We start from the raw sequence: 25,360 nt of genomic DNA on the forward strand, positions 1-25,360 counted from the left end.
ACAAACATTGAGGTTGTAAAGTTTCTTTGGCCATATGTTTCTCTGTTTTTTTTCTGATGTGTATCACCCATGTAACAGTAAAAACATTGTCACTGCAGATCATGATTCAGTTGTCAAACACATACAGAGGTACAAAACAATTTAAGACTCAATGTCAAAGTTTTTAGAAATTCTCAAACTATCAGTTTTGAGTTGTCTTTTATCTTCAATTGCAAATGCTACCCAACTCATCTCCATGAGTGCCTCCTGTGGCTGTTTGATGTTCTGCTGCATTAGTACTTTATGCAAAAGAGACTTGCAGAGCCGTGATGCTTATGGAACGATTCTTCAGTTCTGTGCTGCCCACTGCAAGCACATATTCTGTAGGCTCCCCTTCCAGCTCAGTAGGATGGCAGCATGACCTTACGTAGTTATTCCCCTTTGATAACAGGCCATCTTGGCTGATATATGACTGTGTAGCTGATGGCAGCCACTTGAAGGAATGCTCATACTAAAGACATGTTTTAATTAATAATCAACCACTGACGTCACCTCCACTAAGCTCTACCTAGGTGTTGGAGCCATGTGTCGTGTGCTTGGATGAGCTTGGAGCTGTGTGGTGCTAGCAGCGTTGGCACCCTGAGAGGTGCTCAGCTCCTCGGCAGGGACACCCCAACACAGCAGGGCGAGTACCATTTGTAAGTGTTGCTGGTCAGTGGCCGACTCTTGGGAGACTTGGTAACTACAGGTCTGGGGGAAAAAACAAACTACAATTGCTGTTTCAGATGTTAATTTCTTGACTTTTAACACTGCAGCTCTTAGCTGATTCAACAAGTTTGTAGTTGTTCCTAACTGGTAAATAGCACTGTTAGCATTTCAGAATTGTATTTCCCAAGCTTGAAATAACACCGTGTGTATAAGCAGCACCTCAGTGTCAGTTAACATGGGTGATGTTGGTGTGTTTATTTGCTAGACACCTTCCATTAATGCAATTGTATATTAACAAATCTATCATAGCTGTATACTTGGTGACATATTAGGTGGTAATTTTTCAGCTTCTCCAATGAACTAGGTGGTTGAAAGGCTGTTTATTCAAAACTTTTTAGCCTTGATTTTATACTGCACATGTAAGTTAAAGACTTAAAGGGAAGATCAAAAATAGCTTCAGCCCTGCAAGACTTTTGTACAGTGACCCTGACTTTCAGGACAGCACGTGTGCATCAGAGGGGTGTATTCAGGAGAAGAATCATCCAAGTTATATAAATATAGCTCCCATCAGGAATATTTACTGTAGATACCTCACATAGGAAATATTCCAGATGTTCTCCAGAGAGAAGCTTCTGTACAAACCACTGATATATACGGAAAAAAACAAAAAACAAACAATCTTAGAGTATTTATGGAAGTTCCCTGTAGAGTGTTTTCCATGGGCTGCAGATACTTCCAATATTTTATAATAATCCATCCTAACGTGACTTGATTCACTTATTTTACATCGAACAAATTAAAATGTTATTAGAAGTCCCCTTGGCACACTGTTGTTAAACTCTTGCATTTTTTGTGGTATGTATTATCAGGCATAAACAAACATTACAACTATTTGCCAGACGATCATTTTATGATTTTACACTATGCAATGTTTTAAACTCGGAGAAGCAAATTAATTTGCATATATCCCTGGTGCATTATAAAGGATTAGCTAAAGCTATTTCTGTGTAATATAATTCTTTTTAGCTCATTTTCGTTTAGGGGTAAATCCAGGCTAAATTTGATGAATAAATTGTTTCCTGCAAATAACTTGCTCAAGCCTAGCTGTGCAGACTATTAAAGACTTTTCAACAGAAAACTCATTTTCCTAAGGCACCCAACATAATGTCTCAAGACTTTCTCTATTCACTTTGTGTATCTTTAATCCCCAAGGAAATTTGTGAAAACTTGGTTTTTCATACTTCGTCTTCTCAGAAGTAAGGTGGAAGAGGCCAAACCCGGTACTCACCTCCATGTATCTTTGTTGTGAGTTGGCTGTGACTATTCAACTGAGACATCTGGCAGTTGCTTATCTTGGAAATTCCTCTGTGATTAGCAGGCATAGGGTCACTCTGTCCTCTGGTGATTCCCAGCTGTGTCTGCTTCACTCCTCGGTGTGAAGAACTGACACTTAGGTGCTTAACTAATTTCCCCAGGCTTCCTTCTGTCAATTAGTTTGGGAGGAGGTTGACACTTCATGTCCCAGGCCTGCCATGTTCATCTGTATTACTAAGTATGAGTGATCTCTGGGAAGATGCCCTCCTCAAATGGTCTGGGTAGAAGAACCAAGGGTTCTTCTGGAGCCCTTCACTGGAAACTTTTCCTCTCTGGATGGATTTGCTTTGGTAATGCTGTGCAAGAGGAGAGTAGCATGCATCGTGGCTGGGAGAGCAGCTACGTGCTGCAACCAGAGGCTGGACTTGTGGGGTGTGGGATGGACCATGGTCACAGCCTGTAGTGCCATCTGCACTAATGAAAAGGGTGCTTGGGCTGCTCTCAGGTGTGTTCAGGCAAGTCTAACATCAGACTCCAACACTGTACTCAGAAAAACTAATTCTGTTGCTGAGAAGGTAGTCCTTCCTATTGAAGTCATCTGCCTTTAATCAATGGTCTGATTATGGCAAGTGGTAGGTCAGTAACCTTTATGGTTTTCTCACACTTCACGAAGTATCACATACAGAGAGGTTTATATGCTTTGCAATTTAGGTACTAATTCATAATTGGGTTATGATTTCATTTCCATTCTCTTGAATGCACAGAGTATCTGGTTTGAAATTACAGGAGGAAGCAGGTTTATCTTATCATCCTCTCGACTGATACCTATGCATTAATAAACCTTGAGAGTTCACGAGTAATTGCAAAGGTGGATAGCCAACAGAGCAAAGCTGTAATTGCAAAGGTGGATAGCCAACAGAGCAAAGCTGCAAAACAGGGCTATGGTCTCCTTGTCCTTTCCCTTGAAATAATTAAGAAGTTCTGTAGAAACTAAGTTTCCAATATGTTAAATGCCTATTTTATAATGAAAGCTTGAAGAAAAAGAAAACAACCAAAACACAGGGAAAGAAAGAAAGTAACCAAAAGAGTAAGGCTTATTCTGTCAATAGAAGTTGAAGAAGTGGTTAAAAAAACATCAGGGCTGGCAGAGTTTATAGAGGACAGCCAAAATAATCATCAGTCTTTACCCAGGGAATAACACCGTTTTATCAGAGGAGAAAACATACCAGGTGAGTTCAGTTTGCACTGTGTATTAATGAAATACCAGTCAGTAATTACTTCTGATTTAGGCTCTGTATGTTTCATAGGCATTCTTCCAATCATTTGGGCGCATGGTACTTGTACTTCCCTAAATTTTAAGCATAAGAAACATAAGCAAAAGTAACTTCTCAAGCAATGCATTCATATCTTAAAATCTTCTTCTTAAACTTCTTAATAAAAGTGCATCTCTATTATGATCAATAAATATTATGAGGGAGTTAATATTGTATGTTAGCGGTGGTTGTTTCCTCCTTGATAGTCATTTATTTTAGATTTCAACATGTCTGTTAAGTGGTCTTAAATACTTTAATGTGTTTAATATGGAGAAAAATTCCATCTTAGAGCTGGGAGAATTTTCTTTTTTATACTTTCCCACTGGAAAATCAAATTAATTAAATTTTACTTTTCCAAGAAAGAAGAGGGATTTAATTAAAAGTACTTTTCATAACTGCAGTGAAATTTTTAGATAGTCCAAAGAAAGCAAAACATTTATATGTGAGTTAAGATGGATTTCATCATTTCACTTCCAAACAGTGACAGGTTGCTCCTCTGAAGGTGCTGCCAGTATTTCCCAGTAAAGCCTCTGACTCTGCACTTTGAGCGCCCTGCATCTTCTGTACAGCATGATATCGACCGGAGCAAAGCTCCTTGTTGCAGCCCTGCCGCAGAGCATCACAGAGTTCCCAGGGACACTGATGCTCTGACTTCACCAGTTCCAGCTTGTATGACAATCAATATCGCTGGAAACGCATTAGGAATGTCTGAGTGAGTGTTAGTCAGCAGACAAAGCTTCAGAGGGCATTAAAGGCTGGGAGGAGTGGTTTTGGCTGGCAGATCAGAAATTGAGCCTCCCCCAAAATGCATTGCCTCGGGAGGAAGGCAGAGGACTGAACAAGAGTATAGAGTGTCAGGGTGTTTGGAGGGAAATAGTTTATTCATGTGAATTCTCCTTTCCTTGGGCAGCTCTACTGCTCTCTAGGGAAAATTGTTTTATTGCTGGTTGACATTTTCCTTGAATAAATTGAGAACCAGACTACATGAACTTGTTCTCCGGCTGGTTTGGGAGGCTGCAAACACATTGTATTAGACTGTCTTTCTAGAAAAAATCCCAGGGAAAACTGCTAAGTTTTATCACCCGCTTGCTAAAAATCAGTCACATGGAGCTTATGCTAGGCTGAGTCTCCTGTATTTTTACATTTGTTCTGTATTTGCTCACCTCCTAGGTATGCTTCATCAAATTCTTGTGACATCCAAATCACTATCGTAATCGCCTCCTGCTTTCCCAGTAAGCTGACCAAAATGTTTGTTCCACTGTGTGCCTCTGTCTCAAGCGCAATACTTTATTTCTTCACCAAATATTTTTTCCTTTATCAGTCTCCAGCAGTCATTGATATCAGTGTTCTTTCTAACTTGTCTTTAATCTTTTATGCCTTTTACGTTTCCTAGAAATATTTCAGCACTTTACACTGTCATGAGATAGCATTAGTTCTTTTCTTTGTTTTACTCTTTCTCTGCTCATACCCTCTCCCTGCTTCTTCTGACAAACGTGGAACATCTCTGAGCTGGGTGATACTGGTGCTGTGCCGCAGTGGTGATAATGAAGCTCTCAAGAATAGGTTTAGCTCTTAGCAATGCCTTTGCTAAGAGCTCCTTGCATGAGTTACTGTCTGTTCTTCCAGAATTCCCTCAACTCCTTCTTTAAAAGGTGAGAAGCTGTCCCAAATACATGAATGTGTAGATGCTCAGTGAGAGGTCTGGTTGGTGCTGTGACTTGCTGTTATGTACACACTATGTTGCTAAAACTCCTTGACTTTGTGTTAAATTGCATGTTGCTTGAGGAAAGGCTATATAACATGCGATGTAGCCAGCCCATGCTTCTGAAATAACTAGAATATAATAGAGTAAGCCAGGAGCTAATTGATAGAAATGGATTGAGAAAAGGAGTACCTGTCTCAGAACAAGGAAAAGAAACCTTGGTGTGGCTTAAATACTTCTTTTTCCTTAAAACTGAGGTAATCCCTGAGTAAAGTGGGTTTTGAATGTTAGCCGTTGTGTATATGTTCAAGGCTATCATGTACAAAGAAAAAAAACATAAGACATACATGGCAAAACATGAACTATCTGAAGTAGAATAATGGTTGATTTCACTTTCTGCTGGTGAGCTTTATAATAGACATGTTTCAGTGCTGTGGTTTGAATCTACTCGTTGCGTTGAAGGGACACGAGGTTTCTTTTTTCAGTTTTAAGCAGAATGTGCATCCACTGGCCATGTATCTCTCAAAACAAGGAAATGTAACCCAAGACCACAGCTTGGCTGGCTAACTACAGGATTCATTTCTGCGTGTGCTGGTTGCGAAGAGAATCTGGGTACTGTGATGCCTTTGTGTCTGGACTTAGTCCGTTGAAATCACAGATGAAATAAGGAAAAGATTGACAATTGGGCACTGTCTTACAGAAACAGCATGGTGTATCTCTGAAGATCACCCATAAAACTGATAGTTCTTTCTTCTCCCACTTTATTGATATTTTTAGTAGTAAATTTGAATCTTTATTCTTTGATTTGACACTGTTTTAAGATTACTTAAACATTTTTTTCTTTAACTGTGAAATTCATTATTTTTAACTGCATATTGACATTTTTCGTGTTTGGAGAAATGTGTTCTTGAATAGCTGCCAATAAAACTTTTCTCCTAGATGCCATTCCTGTCATCAGTTATTGTTCCCTTGTCACCCCAGACACAAAAATAACTGTAGTTATCCCATCACCATTTGTGCTGGGGGTTTTGACCTACTTAGCAGAATGCATTTCCTTCAGTTTATTCTGGATTCGTGCAGGGTTTCTCTCCCTCTGCTTTTTATTTTTTCCAGGTTATGTATATGGCTAGGGAGTTTGTGACCTGTCTTACTTTGGTGGAGCTTCATTATTTTTTCTATTCTATTGATTTCATGATTTCAGAACTACTTCAACTTAGATTTTTTGTTTATTGGATGGGAGAAACTAACTTAATGGATTCAGTGTTCAGACAGTATTTGTTGTTTTACATCAAAGATGTCTCCAATTGACTCCTGTATAACTGCTTGCCTACACAAGATTAACTTTTATTGTTCTTCTCGTTTTGTAACTGTTTTTCTTTACTTTCTAACGTATAATTGAATATCTTATAAGATCAGTTGAAACATGTCTAATATGAAAAAAAAGCCATAAATAGTCTTTCTCTTCTGATGTTCATCACTTTCCCAAATGATCCTGGATGCCAGTTAGGTTCTTTCAAAGCAGGTTCTGACCACTGGTAAAGAAAGAAAGCTTTCTGTTGCAGGAACTAGATATTAACGTATATTTTTTAAAAGTCCTGGTAACTGCAAATGTGAATGAGCAGCCATTACAGAACTGTCAAATCAGTAATGTCAGACCTAATGGAAGCACTTGCATGTTTGTAAGGAAATGCTTTGAAACACCATCTATACTTGGCTAAAGGCACGCTTGACTTGTATAAAGGCGTGTTTGCCTCGGGGAGTAACAGGAGCTAGAGACTTCTGGTCTCGGAAGGGCAGAAGCCACCAAGCTGTATGGACACTGTAAGGCCGCCTGAATGCCTATGGGGATGCTTTTTCTCCAGTTTCTCCCCATTCTTGAACTATGTGGCTGTGAGGGAAAAAGCACTCAGCATTACGCTGTTCAGTTCCTGCCCCCAGGTGCCTGACAGCAATGTAGCATCAGGAGTTCATAGGAGACCTGGGGGCAAAAGGGATGACAGGAGGTCATCTGCAATGCTAGTGTAGTCGAGCATATTTATCTCATATATCACCATCTCATACTGCTGCTTCTCCTCTCTTTTTAGATCACAAATACTTTGAATTCAAGGTTTTTCCCTTGCTGTGTATATCTGAGTTTTCTGAATCTCAGGTGTGGATATAATACACATGATAAATAATGATGGGATACAGTGTTTGTGTGCTCCCAGCTATGCTGTTTTCCCAAAGACATTAGAGGAATCAAATCTTACGTTCTCACCTGAATCTCTGATGCTTTAAAGAGTCATCTCTTCAGTGTCTCCCGATGAAACGTTCTCTGAAGCATCATGTATTTGGGTCAGAAGAAGCCCAAGTCCGAAGCTTTTAAGCTTCTTATACGAAAAGAAGATTGAATGAAGCAAAAATGATGGAAATAAAGTAAAAGTAATACTGTTGCCTATGTGAAAGTGCCAAATTGCCCAGTTCTTAAGATACAGCAAATACCTAACGTTAACATACTTGTTCTCTTGCCTGGTTCAGTGATAATACTCTTCTTTTTTTTTTTTTTTTTTTTTTAACTGTGGGTTTGGGGAAATTTCAGTTCATCATTTTTAAACAAAATTCTCTATATTCAAAAGTCTCAGCTTTGTCGCTGTCATAGTCACTGTCAATCCCGTTGGCGTGTTAGTAGGGCTGTAGAAATAAGCCCACTGGTGCTGTATGCTACATGTGCCCTACACCACCACAAAGTGCTGAATCTTGAACTCTTTGCAAACAGCATGCATGTTTTCTTGGACTTAAGTTTTGAATCTGACTGATATTTCTGTTGTGTGGAGTGGAGAGAGGTATGACTTGTAAGCTGTGAGGCCAGTTCTGCTTTGGTTTAGCTATTTTCTTTTACTGAAAATACCAGACTAACTGTCCCTGAAATCAGTGTTTAGATTTGTCCTCTGATTGTAAAGATCCCATACTCATCTTTGCCTGTCTTCATGCAGCCTTAAAATTGAATTTAAATATTCTCATTTCCACATAATTTCTTCATCGTGTTTTTCACTAGAGGGAAAAACAGTTCGATAAATTGCTTTGATTTCTGATTTCAAGATGGTACAACTATTAAAGGTACAGCCCTGTGAGGATCAGCACTGGAGGATTCCAGGATCCAGAGACTTTCTACTTCGGTGCCCAGGATCCACTCTCAGATCAGTGGAGGTTAGCTACCAGAAAGCTTCTGTATTGAAAAATATTTCAAAGTGTGAACACTTAATTACTCTCGAAGATGATCATTTCAGTCACAGGTTTTGTGGTTAAACTTTACTTTGTGTTATTACTTGTTTGTCTGTCAAGTTAAAACAAAACTAAATCAACATTATTTAATCAGTAGCTCATTTCACTCCGTTGTGTATTTGTATGAATTTTAACTTATTTTCAGTTCAAGAGGTCTATATAGTCTGGTAAATTTTAGATTTTACAAAGAAAATTTTCTCAAACAAAACCTGAGGTTTCTTCTGAACTAAAAACAAGCAAACCAACACCAAGATTTTTAAGATCTAAATCATGTTATTCTTGTAAAATTGCTGGAGGGCTCTCAATCGCACAGCAGAGAGTAGTAATTTCAGTATTTATATAATTCTGAACAAGTTTTCAACAATATGTAAATGACCTGAGTTGTCATTAATTTCATCAAGCACTAACAAGAGAAATCTTTTCACGTTCTTCACCCCTCAAAGCCTGCTTCATCAGCTGAGCTTTTCCTTTCAAATAGAATGATTAATGCTGTAAGAGTGTTGAACCTTTAAACTGTTTTGAATTCTGGACTCAAATGCTGATGGCTACCTGTTGTCATATCTTAATGTATGATGGAAGGAGCTTTACAGAGAAGAAAACATGGGATTTCCACTCAGCTTAATGGTAGGGGTAAGAAAACACAGCCAGAGCTGAAATACAGCTGTATCTGATTTCAAGGTCAGGAGAGATGGAGTCAGTTACTAATTAGTTCAACAGCAAGAAGTCTTGCAGGACTTGACCAAGGATACGGAGCAAAGAGGTCTCTGGGGAGCTTTCTGGCAGTAGTTTTCTACGTAGGTGTTCAAGGACCAGTCCTACTCTAATTCAGTGACTTTATTCAAATGGAAACCCTTTATAAATTTCATCAGTACCTCTTATGTGGCTGAATTTTAGGCTCTTGTCTAATGCCTTTTTTTTTTTTTTTTTTACATGTGATGCCGTACAGTTGCTAAATCATGAATTTTAATCCATTCATCTGAAGAACTTCAATTGCTCCAGTATCTAAAACTTTATGAAAACATTATTTTTTTCCGTGTAAATTACTTTGAATTCAGATGTGGCCTAATTTCAGGGGAGGCTTCCTTTTTGCTTCTGTCAAGGAATAACAATAACGGCAACGTTGCTGCCTCTTTAATATAATGAGAGGCGGAATTTTCTAGGTTCCCTGGAGTCTTCAGCCTGGATCTAGTTCCTGGAGAAGGAAGATGCTCTGTGGCACTCACCAAGACAGTAGGCCCTTGTGCAGGCTCTGTGCTATGAGCTGCAGCGCTTGAAAGCTGCTCTGAAGGGGTGGCAGCTCCGCTAAACAAAGACTGGGTGTTTGCAGGTCTGAAAAATGAAAGATCTGCCAACCTGTCAATGCCAGTGAATGCTGCTTGTTAGAGGTGCCTGAGAGGAGGAGAGGGAGGGCAGGTGGAGAAAGAGCCTTTGACAAAGAAAATGATAATTCAGCTCTTTCTGAGTCACGTCAACTTTGATTTCTTCTTTATCTTTGTCTGCATTTCTAAATTATCTGCCACAACTGCACAAGTGGTTTGAATGAATGAAGGCTTTGCCTAATGAAATTGTGAAAGGCTAAAATGCAGGTATAATTGGGTTATCCAAGCAATATGAGAATATGAAAATAACATGCAAGCGATTGCTGTGACCTATTGAACTGAAATTTAACTTGCTAGTTGCCTTACTGGCCTTACTGCTTTGAGTAAAATTGGCAATGCCTTACATATCTACAAGATGGCACACGTAGTTTTATCCTCTTTGTAAGATTATGATCATCAATTAATATTTGTAATGCACATCGAGATCACTAATAAGCGCAAGAAGTCAATTAATAGTGTCCCCCCCCCCCTTTTTTTTTAATTTTAAGAAGAAATATTAGCAATCTTTTTTTAGTGACGCCCCTCCATCTTTCACTGCATCCCTTCATGGTAGAGTGGTTCTGATGCTGGCCCAGAGGCTGTTAGTTCACTGCTCAAGTACTAAGTTTTAATACATGATGATATCAAAGTCTTTGGATCAGTTTTCAAAGCAGTCATATTAACATTTTAATTAATCTCTTGTGATAAAGTATTTTAGTGAGAAAATTCAGTGCTTTGTGTCTGTGGGAGTGGGGTGTGAAGGAGGAAGGGGGTAATTATTCAGCCCTACAATTAGGGGTCAGATTCTGACTTCTTACTGCATGGGTACTCAGTGACTCAAGTGAGATGCTTCATAGAGTGAGGTTCTATTCTGAATTATTTCATATACATAAATGTGGCAGAACCTGGACAAAATAATTTTACCTTCATCAAAACTGTTTGGATTTAAAGTGCTGAAAGATGTGCTGGAGTTCTTTTTGGACTGAAATATAATAAATTAATAAATTGTGGTTTTAATGGCTGCAAGATAATTATTCTTTGATTACATAGTGTAACTGAGATCAGATTTTTTTTTTTTTTTTTTTTTTTTTTTTTCCCAGTGATAAAAGCAAACCTTAGAAGTTTTTTTATTCTCTGGTGGTTCAAGGGAGAATATTTCAACCAAATTGATGCAAAAGATACTTACTACTTGGTAAATTATTTAAATGTGCAATTTGAGATGGGTCCTGTTGCACTAGGTAAATGTATGAAACCAATATGCAAATCACTGCTTTTTTTGCTTTCCCTTGTTTGAGCTGGGTTTAAGAGGTGTTCATGCTGTTGATTACCACGTGTTACGTAGGATCAGGATTATATGTCTTTGTATGGGACTCTGCCCTGACATACATGACAGGAGGGAGACAGATGTTTGCATTGTGAGAGTGCAGAGGGTGGCTCCTTCTCTCAGGTCTTCTGCTACTCAGGAGGAATTTCAGCAAAGTCAAGGACATAGCTACAAACCTATGTTATTTCTCCCAAAGGTCTGAATTTAAAACTGGGACCAAGCAGCACCTGCCAAGCACATTTCGGTGTAAGAAATTCATTCTACTTGGGTTCTGAATGAAAAGCACACGGTGACCTTCTCTGCCAATGTGCTAACTGCTGTGCTGTCCTGGCTGTGCTATTGCACGGTACAGTGTTGGATGCTTCTCGTGTAGTCAGTTCTGATGCAAAATGCATGTAAGCATTTCTTCTTCATGCTTAAATTTCTCTGTCTAATGGATGCAAAGTAGTTCGGGTTATTCTAAGGCTACTCAGGGGGTAGAATAGCTTTCTTTACTGTGCTCTCTGCATTTTCCTGTACAGGGTTTCTGCCTGGTAGGGGAACCAGCAAATCCCTTTCCATGTGAGCCATTTCCAGTGCAATTTTTGCAGTGTGGTCAGTCTAGCTGGTGACCTGTCCCCACAGATTGGATGGTATTTCTTGTGTCCTCCTCTCTGCCTACATGCCACCTTGTTTACATAAACCGCTAATCGGGCAATTTTCTTGTAAACGTTACTGTTCAGTTTCTCTGTCCTTGAAATACACTTCAAATCACATGAAGCACACAGCATAACCTTTTCCATTTTCTTGCAACAAACACAAATAGTCAGAAACTGCTGAAAGAGTGAAATTACGTTACGTCCCTCGTACCTTATCTGTGCCTTCAGGCAGCAAGACTCCTCCGGACCCAGCATCTCAGCCTCATGTGATGTGCTTAAATCCTCAGTCAAACTTCAACCTCTCTGTCATGTGGATAAGGCTATTGGCTGCCTGCGTGTCTGCAGAATTAATTATTACAACCAGAGACAAGCTGTTGGGATAAGTTTGGTTTGTGTAAAGGATTACCAACTTATATCTGAAGAGATTGTTTTTCTTTATTCATAATTAAGTAATCTTACTTCTGATGACAGAAATGTGTTTCTAAATGTATAATTAATTGGAAAAAAATCAATTACAGTTAAATTCAAGATTAAAATAAATTATATTGATTTCCTTTCAGAAAGCCAACATATAGTACTGAGTGTGTCTCTGTGAGCTGCAGATTTAGATGTCTGACTTGTTCATTGGCCCAGAAATTAAGATCCTTTTGATACTTAAAGGAGGAAAAGATTAAAGAAACAAAAACAAAACAAAACCAAAAAACAACCTTTTGGTGCACACTGTGGAAAGGCCTGAGGAATACAAAGGGAAGCTTCTAAATCCAGCCTCAGCAGCACAGGATAACTTCTGTGGCATTCAGGGAGGATGCCAAGGGCTGAGCAAAGCAGTCCTACCTGCTTCAGAGTCCCATTCTGAGCATTCAAATCTGATCCAACTTCAAAGGAATTATAATATTTGATTTGCAGTCTAGCTGCCTTATGTTTTCTTTGCCCGACTTTAGAATTTTCTTAAATATTTTCTTAAATATTTGGTTGGAGAAATCACGTGTACCACACATAGGTCTGGGCGCAGGCTTCGTATTCAGGCCTGGTATTCTTTGTCTATGCCAGAGCAATTAGAGTAAGTGAAGTGATGGTGCAGAGACCAAATCATCAACAGTAAAACAGTGGAAGTCTTCAACTTTTTAATGCCTGCAAATTGGAACCAAGACAAACAAAGCTTTTGGGCTTTAGTCATTCTTTGGCAGTTTCATATTACTTCACATCTTTAATACTGGTTTTTTTTTTTTTTTTTTTTTTTTTTTTTGAGTAATCAGGAGGCAATGACACTTGGGCATTATTGGCAGAAGAGAGTGAGAGAGTGCAATCCTACTTCTGATTTGAATTGGGGAAAAAAAGTAACAGCTCTTTTCAAAACTATTCGACTATAAGTTATGATAGGTAACTATCACGCATGGTATTGATTGAATGCATATTTGAATAGCTAGTAAAGTATTGATTCTGCTGGTTTTTACCTCTTAACTTAACTTGATGTAGCCCTCTGTATAAATGCTTTTGTGACAAATGTGTGGGGAAGGCAGAGGTGTTAGTCTTAACGGTTCTTCTGTTGAGTCATACGGATCCCCAGAGACTCCTTATGTCTATGAAGATATAAGACTCTTTACCTTTTCTTAAACAGATTGCTACATTGGTTATATATATGTGTCTAACCTAAAAGGGAAAGAAAACAATTTCAAATAGTTTTTTTTTTCTATATACTTTTTCTCAAAGCAGAAGTCAACTCTCACTTAACATTGCATCAAAATGACATACCTGCTCTGTAAGTATAAACATTGCAATTTCTGAGTGTAATTCAAAGCCGCCAAACGTGTGCAAGGAATGATTCTAATGCCAGTTCGTGTAGGGATTATCTTTTCCATGATTATTCTTGCTTTAAAACAACCATTTAAGCTTCACGTAATTTTCTTGGTCCTTATTTGCTCATGCATGAAGAAATAATCTCCATCCTGTTGACCTTCTTCAGAGCAGAGAGAAAAAGCACCTGGCTTGCTTGATGTAAATGTTGATACCCAGACTTTCAGCTTTCAGGAATCAGGCTATCGGAAAATGCTTATGACACTGCAAGTGCTGCTTCGGATCTACAGAGACGCCACGTATCTGCTTCTCCCCACACAGCTCTCTTTTCAACGATGATTTTCTCTCAGCTGGTAGAAAGGGAGCACTCGGTAGCTGCTCTTAGCTGGGAAATAGCCAGGTTGTTACTCATGTTAGAAAGCTAAGATGAGTTGCAGCTTCTGTTACCCTTCTGCTCCTCAGTAGCAAAGGGTCTGGCAATGCTGATTAGCACATGTTGATATCAACTAATCTTCCAAATTACTAACTTATTTTAGGGTTTGCAGTATGCATTTATTTGCTGTGTTTACAATAGCAATGCTGAATGCTTGGTTACATGCTATTTATATTTGAAGTGATATATTAAAATAACGTGGAGAGATGAAGAGGAGAACTTAATAGTAACTCCAGAACAGTGTTTCTTTCTAGCTCCTTGTAGCACACTGAGAAATGGAACAATTGTGAATTCTGTACCAGAGCCCAAGTGTAGCTGGCTGATTGCTTTCAAAGTTAATGGGTTACAAGGTGGTTTGTGTTTTTACTGCAGTTTTGGTTTTGATTTTTACCTCCCTCTGTTGGTAAATGTGCCCTTAATCAATTCATGTACATCAGGGAAGATTCAGTGCTGTGTTACAGAGCAGCACAGCACTGAGTCACAGCCTCTAGTGGAATGGATAGGGAATCTGTTTCCAAGGTCCCAGTTCTTACCCCAATCTTCAGCCCTGTTGAGAAGTTCTCTGCCAAGATCCTGAGGTGTGATTCCTCAGCATGTTCAGAATGTCTAAGATTATGCAAATGTGAAAACAAATCACACATCAAAGCTTTGATGTTTCCACTCAAAAGTGTGACACATGGTGCATAATGCATTAAAGCAACGTGGTTTTGTACAAAGGCGTATATCATCAAAAAGGGAAAATGGAGGAAATTTGCAGCAAACCCCCAGAAGTAAAAGGGATAAATGTGGATTTGCATTATGTTAAAGGAGGGGGGAAGGAGGGAGGGAAGATCTATGCATTTTAAAGAACTGCAGGTCAATCTCTTAGTTATTGGCATTTAAATAAAGTAAGAAGCTGTACTTAGCGTTTTGTTTTGCTTTAACCAGAGAAATAGTGAAAGCCAGTCTGCAACCAGATGCAGCTGATACACGGAAGGATGCAATGGTGATGTGACTTAGCAGAGAGGGGTCATGTTTTGGAGGAGTGTCTGAAAGTCCTGCCTTGTGCATCATGGCAAGAATTCAGAGCTGTGCACTGCTTCCTGCTCACTGCAGTGGGGCAGCGGGTGTAACTAGATAGATTTAGACTGTCTGGTGGATTAAACCATTAGTTGTATAGATAACAGTGAATGTGGTAATGGTCTAAGAGCGTGGCTTTATCTTCCCTGTGCTACTCCAGCAGCTGAGGGAGCATGAGCTGCAGGAACCTGCCTCAGCTAATGTACTTAGGCTGAAGACTCAAACAGCAGATGGTACCAGTGCCTATGTCTAAGGCAAATTTGTTTGGTTTCTTCACTTTTTGCAGGCCTTGTGGAGAACTTCATGGCTTCATGTGGAACTTCAGAACTTCATGTGGAGAACTTCACAGCCAAAACTTCGGTAGTGGGAACACACTGAAAAGACCAGAAATCCTTCCCAAGTCCTTGAGGTAAATAGACATAAAGTGTAGGAGTATAAATGTAGAAAAGAAATGCTTTCCCCCCAGCCAAAAACAAACAAACAAAAAAAACCTGCTCCTTTCCACTCAGAAAAAGGTAAAAGGATGTTTGTGATGCCTGCTTTTCCAGTAAAACCCAAGCTTGACTGAGGTGGTCTGAAAAAAGACTAGGTCTAGACTTGAATTTGATACTTGTAGGTTAGACCTAATTAAGCAAACTGGTCTTTATGAGGTGTTAAGAAATGGAAGTTTTTGAAATTGAATGATTTACGTCCTATGAAGTGAAGGACAGAACTCTGTTCAGAGTTAGAGCTCTAGAGCTGTGCTGTCAGTTCCACTGTAGTGTTCTAAAATAGCCTAGAACCTGCTGGCTGGTGGTCATTAGTGACCAAGAATAAAATGTTTCCCTCTGATTAATTAAAGACCAATTAAAATCTTCTGAAATTCAAGTGAATTTTTCCCTTCCTGACAGCAGCAGGTGTATCACAGCAGTAGCTGCTGTCAGACTTGGCATATGCCTTCTGTCTTAGGTAACTGGTCAGGAGCATTGTGTGGTAAATAACATTTATTTAAGGGTTAACAGAGTTTGAAAATGAATTAAGTTTCTTCACACATCAAATGTTTCTTAATGTCAAGCCTCTTTTTGAAACCATAGGATATGTGGTTTCTTCTTTCCCTATTATATCATGAGGTTCTCTTCAAATGAGATTAAGTGATTACTGTCTTATAACAAATGTGATTGACTAGAGCAGGCATTTCCTGTTCTCTAAAAGAGAAACTTTTTAAGATTTTAAAAGTAAAATACAGGAATAGCTAACATGTTTAATATCTACTTTTGAAGTTATTCTAAGTGTTTTTTTTAAAAGGACAGATAAGAAAATAGTAATACTATTTTTGTGCCTTCTTTTTTTCTAATGATCTGTACTTAGAAACTTCAGCATTTAGGAAATGTTATTACTAGGCTTTCCTCAGCAATTGTTTTCTTCTGAAATTTCAAAATTCTCATACCTGTATTGGGCAGCTCAGATTGGAATCTACACTCATTTTTTCATTGTCACAACGTAAGCTGCTATTGCTACTCTGATCATTTAAAAATTATTACTCCTACAATGCTTTATTTCAGATGTAGTCTTTGTGATGAAAGAAGTGATACAGAAATCATTCACTAATGAATAAACCATTAAGTATCTTTTAAAAAGTCTTAAATTTCACACAGACCTTGGGATGTCCTCCACTGTATTTGTTATTTTGCAATCTGTATCAAGCAGTTAGTGTGGAGAATTCTTGGGGTATAAATTGCTTGTGCATAATTAATTCCAAGTACTTGTCATTTGAAACTGAAGCTGTTTGATAGGATTCAGGAATCACATGGAGCTTTTTTTGTCTTGCAATGGATCTTTGTCTTAAAATTGTCAGAATACTTAGGGGAAGCAATTTATCTAAAAGTTTATATTTGTAGAAACATTCCAGAAAAAAAGTTTGCCAGAATATTTGCATGAAATAAATCTCAATGGGTGACTGTAGAAGTAATGTAAATGCTTTTAAGAATGTAGACAGCTATTTGTAAACATTCTTTCCATATTCATCTAACTGCAATTACAAAATTGAGCTATGGATCCTTCGTGGATACAGGTAAAGCGCCTTTATTTCTTCATTATCCTTTCTGATAAAATAAAAAATATGCTGATATATGAATGTCACTTGAAACTTTATTGCAAACAGTTGGGAGTTACTTGAGCTAACACAACATCTGTGCATAATTACACATCTGTCACTCTTCTGTGGGTTACTCCACACTTCCTATATCAAAAGTGTTGGGGCAATGTTGCAAGGATAATGGTGTTCGTATGTTAGCACAGACATGGTAAACAAATCTTCATTATCACAATTAGAAGAAAACACCTTAAAACTGAAATTTAAAAATAAGTTTATTTTGTAATTTAAATAAAATATTCTTAACATATTCCTTACTCTAGATGTATTCATGCATCTGTTTGAGTCAAGAAAGAACTTTTGGTAGTCTAATGAGTCTTCTGATCACTGTGACCTTCTTAAACCATTGTTTTATGTATTTGAAATGTGTTCAAAAACACCTGTCAGAATTTTTCAGAGAAACTTGCTACAGGTAAGTCTTAGAGAAATGGATCAAGTCAGAAAAAGTATTACTTGTATTTGAATGAAAAAAAAAACAACATTTAAAATACTAGCATTTTATCAATATACACATTGATCATATTTTTATTTTGTTTTGAATTCTGGAAACATGTTTAAAATGATATACAAGCCACCGTATTGTGGAAGAGAAAAGAAGGGATTGGGGAATTAATGACTGTTTACTTCATTGTGATGAAACTTTCCAGTGGTTGTTGCTGGAAATATTTAATGCTGCTGAAGTATTTAAAGAAAACAAAGAAATTTTACAAAATAATGTATAACCTGAGTGAAAACTGTACGGTGCAGTCATGGAAGATAACATGATATTCTACTTCTGGAAATACAGACAATGTTTAGTTGTGCTTTTTTGGTGGTGGTCCTTGTGTTGCAACTTATCATTGACAACAGATATTTATTGTTCTAGTGAATTGAATGAGGGTTTACACCTTTATGGTAATGCACCTTTATTTTACTGAGTCTTGCATGCTGTAGCAAATCTGTAGATATTTCCTGCTTGGCATCAAAACCTCAGCTTTGTAGATGAGTTTAAGCAGTGAGCAATAGTTCTAACTGTAGGAGTTCACACCAGACCCAAATAAATGCAATGTAGTATTTCTCATTGTGTGTGCCATATACTTCAAAGAGCACCGTGTTCTTAAGTTTCTTGGTAGTGTGCCTCTGGAAGGCATCACTTGCAGCAGGGATGATAGTTTTCAAAACTGCTTTTAGCAGGAGGTTGGTTTCACTTACAGGAGTTAGGGCATTCACCTAGGTGACACCTGTCACTTGATTCTGCTTGAGGAGTCTATGGCATCACCCTCTTTGGAAGGTGCCTGGGCTACACGTTAGTCTAGGTTTGAAACTCCTAACCTGGTGTGCACAAAGTGTTGATGTATCTAAAATATTTAAATATTTGTCTTTTAGAGAAATGGAGCAAGAGAGTGAACGTGTTTGTTATCTGAGAGACTGGGACCCATCTTTGTATTTATGCTCTCCACGTAGTTGTTCTAAAGAGGAGCTGGTTGTCATTACCCTTCAGTGTGCAGTCACTATCTTGTATATCCAAATGGTTATTGAGAATCAGGGAAACGGGCTGACTCCATATGCTCATGTCTGGCTCTCGTGCAGAGGGATAATAAATATTTGTGACAGGTATTTTGAGATAGATTTTCATGTCAGCAGAATGTGTTTTGAGAACCTATTCTAGAGGATGTGAAATGTTATTCTGATATTCTCTTGGAATATGAGTACTAAGATTTCAAATCTCTTCACACAATATATCCTCTATACTGATTTACTAGGGAAACAGTTCTTTCCTCTGCATGCAAATTGAACTATACCTAATATGTTATTTCAGATAAAATTTGTATTTTTCAAGATGATAGAAACCTTTTTGAGTAATTTATTTTGGAAAGGAAAAAAGAAAGCATCCAGGCAAACTTAATACTAATAGTCTTTGTTCTTTGATAAAATGGTTACAAAACTACCAAATAATTTTAGAATACCTATTAATTTACCTGAAAGGGAAGAGAAGTGTCCTTTAAAAATGAAAATGCTCTGTCAAATTTATTCACTGATATTGAAGAGATTTACAACTTCCTACCTGTATTCCTTTTACACCAAAAATTGTAATAGAACTTCATCAACTAAGTTGGTCTCAATGGCATCCTTTAGAGAGGATGTGGCTCAACCATGTCTCTCTCTATACTGTTCATGTTCTACACATTACATTTTAATGTAGTGTCTGTACAGAGGACAAAGAACAACAGAATATAGTATCAGGTTGTTTAAAGCTCTTTTAGCAGGTAAAATGCAAACAGATTATTTTTATTTTTTTTAGACCTTAAGAGGTTAGTGTCTGGGTGAAGAATGACAGACAAGTAACAAAAGGTAATTCCACATGAAAAGGTAGAATGCAACATAGCACGTTCTTTACATGACTGATTGTAGGTGTACTAGGCAGTTGTCTGTTTCAGCTTTTCTTTTAAATTATCAGCAAGTACTGTCCAGTACATCTTGCATTTGAGTTAAGATTTATATAAGTGCTTATGATAATTGTAGTGTTTGAGGGGGAAAGAGATCTTGAAAAATAAGGATGGGAAATTTTAATACTCTTTGGATAATCAGCCTAAATTTCACCTAAATGCATAAACATGTTCCTGAATTTTCAGAGAAAATGGGATTACTTGCAAAAATGCTAAAACCCAATTATTAGCAAATAGGATAATATACAGGGACACTAGGAAAAAACCTCGTGTGATACAGAATAGGTATTTGAATTCAGCGATGTGGGAGAAGAAGGTATTTCAAAAGTTGAAGAACAGAATGCTTTCCTAGGACCACTATCAGCCACTCAGATGGAATGACTCCTTGAACTGGTTATTCAGGTGTGGTAATGTGCATTTTCTGTATGTTGTCTTACAGATCTAGGAGGCTGAATAATATAACAGGAGCAAATAAAAGGAATGTTTTAAATAGCTAGTGATAAACTTTCCATTAGCTTTACTTGGAAATTTGCTTCTCAAATTTCTGTTCTGCTTCTCTGTTTACTTACAGCAATGTAGCAACTTCACCTAAATATACTGTGTGACCTGCTGTGAAGGTGGTCACTTAGGTGTCATTCTTCAGTTAAAACTTTCTAAGATCTTCCTACATATTTCATATAAACAAATACAGTTTGTCAAGTGATGCCTCCTATGATGGAGGTTTATGTATGTATAATCAAGGTGTTTCCCTCCCCGTGAGTCTTCTTAACCCTAATGACAGCTTTTAAATGACTTTCAGATTTTTTTTGGCTTTTATTACATATTTGGTAGTATAGATTTCAAATGCAAAGGTGATGTTTCATGTCCCATTTATTTCATTGCCCCAGCCAGGCGGTTGGATTTTACTGGGAGTTAGGTGGGTGGATGAATGCATGATGTGGTGGACAGAGAAATCAGAAGGTGTACAAACCATATATTCTGTTGCTCTTCGCCAGCACAAAGTCATGAATAGTAGAATAAAGTAGAACAAACATTGCATGTGCTGCTCAGCCTGTTGTTTCTTGACTGTAAAGTAAAATTGGCTAAACTGAATGCTTGCAAGCACTGTCATGATAAAATAATAAGCTTCTTAGTTATGAATGTATATGCAATTTACCTCAAAATGAGCTCAAAGTTCAGCATCTGGAAAATAGTTTTTCCTCTTCTCCCTGCCAAGAGTTTCCATTTCATAATGTCAAACTGAGATAAGCACATTGCGGTCTGACCGTTGAATGCTGTGCTGACACTAAGAAACAGGTTTGGGAATGGATTTGAGAGTCTGCAGAGCAGCAGATTTCACACAGGGAAGCTGCAAAAGAAAAAGGGAAAAGTGGTGTGCTGAAGTGTGTAACGTTTGGATTTATAAATGCTACGATAAAATTCCATTTATCCCTGGTGTGAGTTTATCAAAATAATTTATATCTTATTTCTAGTGTAAGAATAAAGAGTGGAGTGGTATTTTGGGAAAACGGGGTCTTGGAATAAATACCTTAAAGAGAACTGGCAAGGTGAAAAATATGAAAAACACCATTCTTTTACAATGAGACCGAGTGGCATAGTGCTAGGTGAAGGCCCACTCCCAGCTGCTGACGCTCAGCAAGTACATTCATCTCAAAACACAAAATTACATTATGTTGCCTGTCCTGTTAACTTCACTGGGACTTTGACTTCTGAACAGTAATTTTTTCTGACATCAGAAAATAATTGCTAAAGTTGCATTGCCTGACAATAGGCATTTTACCATATTGGCCTTCTTTTTTGGCTTGTCAAGCCGCAGATGTTGTGGTTAGCATCGACGCTGTACAGGACGGACCACAGCCCTGTGCAGGCTGTCTTATTAATTCTGCTCAGACCTTGCGTTCCCAAATCAGTGCAGCCTTGTTTTCTCATCTCTAACCAAATATTCATCATTAGTCTACTTTGGCATACAGCATGGTTTGTGAAATGACAGTAATATATCTGACATAACCAATCAGGTGAAACATTATTGTAAGGCAAGCGGGCTGGAGAAGAGGTTTTAAAAATTAATAAGGGAATAAAATATGTGCATTTTATATCTGTTTTTCTTCAAACAGTTTACAAAGAAAATGGTTTTGATTTTGAGATCTCCTGCATGCTGCTTGTAATCTAAGTGCACCTTGGGAACTGCCGTCATTCTAATGATGGAGAACTGATTAAGTTACACTTTTCAACTTTTTAGAAGAGCACTTGTACTACTTCATGGAGAATTATTTGAGCAATGGTGGATAATACAATCCCTATGTAGCTTGTTGATCAACTTGGACTTAATGATGAACTTTGGAACTTCTGCTAACCAGGGATAAACTCCTGTTTTATTAATTGGCATTTTTTGTCACTCTGAGGAGCCAATGTGTTGTGTTTTTTTTTTTTTTCTTTTTTTCTTTTTTTTCTTCAGTTAGTTTCCCTTTCTTGATATTTTTCAACAAGTTGATCTCTTGTCCTTAAAAAAAAAAAATACTCTTTAGCACGTTTTGGGCTTTTTTTACAAGATATAGTTATAGCCACCCAGAATAAGAAAAGATGGATTCTACTTTGGGGTAAACTTACCAATCTTCATTTTGGAATTAGTTAATAAATAAAGTATCTTCCCTTGAAGACATAGACATAAGGTAAATAAGTTTGTAGTCTGCTCCCACAACAATAAGAATTAATGGAAATGATACGGACTTCGGTAGTGTTAATGATTTATATCAGCTGAGAATCAGTTATGTGGTAGTACAGTAAAAAGACAAAAACTTTTATCATACATTCATTGAGTAGTCCCTTCTGGATCTTTTTATTGTATTTTGCCTTTACTTCTTTATACTATATGCATTTTTTTTGTTTGTTTGTTTTTTTTTGTTTTTTAGGAAGGAATCATCAGAAGGCGGTAGGTATTGAGATGAAATGACAGAGATACTATTGCTTCTTGTGCTTTTAAAACATCATTTGTCATACAGGTATTTAGAGATCAAGCAGTAGTTTCTCATAGTATCAGTGGAAAAACTATACAACTATGAAGTACTTATAATCTGTGAGATTGGAACTCCAATCTGAGTGTTTTTTGTTTGAATTTTGTGACAAAGGTTACTGACTATATTTCCTTGTCACAGTAGATCTCTGCCTACTCAAATTGAAATTACTACAGTGAAACCAGGGTTCTTTTGGAGAGGAAGTTTAAATTCAGGCCAAGGAACATATTCAGAAACAAACACTTGGAAGAAAGGATTAAATGAACTTTTGTCAGTGTGCTTGCAACTACTTTTTATATGAAAACTTATACACTCTGGCTGTTCTCCATACATCTTCCTGTAGCCATAAAAGGATTCTTAGGGAAAAGTAGTGTTAGGATAAATATATATGGTCCTTCTGCTCCCTCATACTCTGAGCTTCTATTTTCAGCTAGAGGAATTCCTCAGCCTTGATGGGCTTATGCTGTTTGACATATATTATATATCAGTGCCACTTATTCTTCTTAAGTACTGTTAAGGTGGGGAAAGACAAAAAAAAAAAAAAAGGCTTTTTTTTTTTTTTTTTTGTGAGAGGTGAGCAGCAGCTTGTTCATTACCCAAGGTGCTTTGTCTGCAAACAGATGCTGCACAGCGTAGCTTCTCTGACCCGCTGTTAACCAGATTCATCCCTCTCACAAAAACCCTACACAATATATGGCCTTTCACCTCCATCTGTGAAACCAGCCAAATCTTCACCCTTTTTCTAGTAGATCTATTCACTTACCCACAACTTGTTGAAGACTAGTGAGGACCCCTAGGATGACAACCCAGCAAGGCTTTTCAGGCTTGTCTATGCCTGAAGCTGTTGAAAAACACTCAGTTTCTGTGAAGCTTCTGCTTGAGCATAATGGGACATATGCCATGGACAAGGTGATGCTGAAAGTCCCTCCTTCAGGCATCTTCTGAAAGGTGTCTACATCTCTGTTCCATCTGTGAAAAGCGTGATTTGATCTGCACAGCAGCTCAACCATGATCTACTTTGCCAATTCAGTGCAATAACACTAGACTACTGTCATTTCCATCGAGGAGCTGGTACCTGACCAGTGCTGTTTTATGCCTTGGTGTTTGTAAGACAGTGACACCAACACACTAAGAGTTGGAGCTATCCTGCCATGTAGGAGTGTGTTGTTTGGTGAATGGGATGGATTGAGTCTGACTGAAATTGAATATTTAGGTCCAAACACCAGTGGTACCTTCTATGTGTAAAGGCAAACTTGTGTTTTAGGTAGCTGCCCACTGAAGTTTAGGTGATTTCTTGGAAGAGACCTCCTTCAAATGAGAAATTGATTCCAAGTAGGATGTGTGCTGCAAAAAGAGAGGGGTATGTACGTTTGACTTTTTGCCTACTGCTTAGGTTTCTGTTAAAAATTAGTCTTGGAAATATGTCAGTCATGGGAGGAAGCTGGTCTAGATAAGTTTCAACCCCTGGTCTCTAAACTGTCCATCTGAGTTGGGCAACAAGCAGACTTTCTGAGCTTTATATTACTCCATGGCCAGAATACTGATTTAAAAAGTCAGCTTTGATTTCAAACCTCTGTTATACACACGTACAAATATACACCACCAGAAGCGTGTTGAAAAAATGGTGCTCAGTAATTTTTTTTTTTCAGTACAGTTTTTGGAATATCAGTAGTGATGTTTGAGTTTGGTTTCTTTAATGTCAGGCTAGGGGAGTGGTGGAAGGGAATAACAAAACTGGTTTTTGAAGCTGGGGACTGATAGGTGCAATAAAAGCTTCGTAGGATGTGGTGTTTGCAATGGTGGTAGGATGGTCTGGGTGTGTGAAGGGTGGCAGCTAGCTCCAGGCGCCCTTTTTCCCATTGGGAAAAGGACTACTTGTATTGTTTAAAGGAAGATCTTACCACTCTAAATCTGTGTTTATGTCGTAGTAAGTTAAATGGGTGAGAAAGGAGGTTTGTACATCTCTAACTGTGAAGAAGGGATGGTGGAAGAACCTGGCTGTAAGAGTATGGTGAGGAGATCCATGGTTGTTTGCTTATTTTCTATTTGGATAGCCATTATTGGCACATTACTTTATACTGATACTTTGTGCTATAACACATGGTAATGGGGAAGAGTGACCACTCTTGTGGTTTTAAAGATAGTTGACTCAGTAATTTTTCTTTTGGCCTAATTTTATTTTGGGAGGCAAAGGTAATGTGTAGCGCTGCATTTCTCTGCAGTGACTTGTATGTAGTGGTTATTTGTTTCTCTCTTAATCTACTTGACTGTGACTAAGTGTTCATTACGTGACCAATTTCCTCTGCCTTATTCTATGTTTTCCTTATATTACTGAGCTGGAATATTCAGATTATTTTGTGAATAGCATTAGGAACACGTACCACTTGTTGTGGGAAGCTGGCAAAGTGTGGGAAGATGTTTTGACATATGCACCTGTATGTTTTACTACAATGTGCGAATCTTTATTGTTACTAAACTTATATAATTTTTGCATATTAAGCACCATCAAATGTAGAATAGTGGGATGCATTTTGTGAGGGATTTGTAGATGGCACTTACCCATATGATAAGGTGCATCTTGGTATTCAATAACACTACAATGCGTGTAATCTTGCAATGAGACAGATGTTTGGTCTGTATAAAAGGTAGATGATAAAATGAAAGGTGATATTGCTCCCAGTTTTTCATGAAGTTCTCTACAAAGATTCTGTTTCTCTTTATCTGCTTCTGGTAGTTCTGGAATATGTTCCTATGGAATATGTTTGCCCTGTTTCTATATTAACAGTTCCATGTTTGTCCTCCAGTGAGGCGAGCTGCTGTTTTCACTGCAGCTTGTTTTTCTGCTGGAGGTCTAATTTGGCTTCATGACTTTCTTTCTCTCTATTGATGAGAGGAACGTTGATATATAG

At 37.9% G+C, this 25,360-nt stretch overlaps 1 protein-coding gene across 8 annotated transcripts in view; it reads left to right on the plus strand.

Moving 5' to 3' along the window:
• The window catches only part of ZNF804A (zinc finger protein 804A), a 448,502-nt gene that overhangs the window by 123,883 nt on the left and 299,259 nt on the right, over positions 1 to 25,360 (plus strand). For all 8 annotated transcript variants that reach the window (XM_072040465.1, XM_072040467.1, XM_072040466.1 and 5 more), the window contains one exon: positions 15,170 to 15,292. The gene's annotated coding sequence lies outside the window, so the exon portion shown is untranslated. The remainder of the gene's footprint in view (positions 1 to 15,169; positions 15,293 to 25,360) is intronic.

This window comes from Anas platyrhynchos, chromosome 7 (assembly GCF_047663525.1).
Source record: "Anas platyrhynchos isolate ZD024472 breed Pekin duck chromosome 7, IASCAAS_PekinDuck_T2T, whole genome shotgun sequence".
Classification (NCBI taxonomy): Eukaryota; Metazoa; Chordata; class Aves; order Anseriformes; family Anatidae; genus Anas; species Anas platyrhynchos.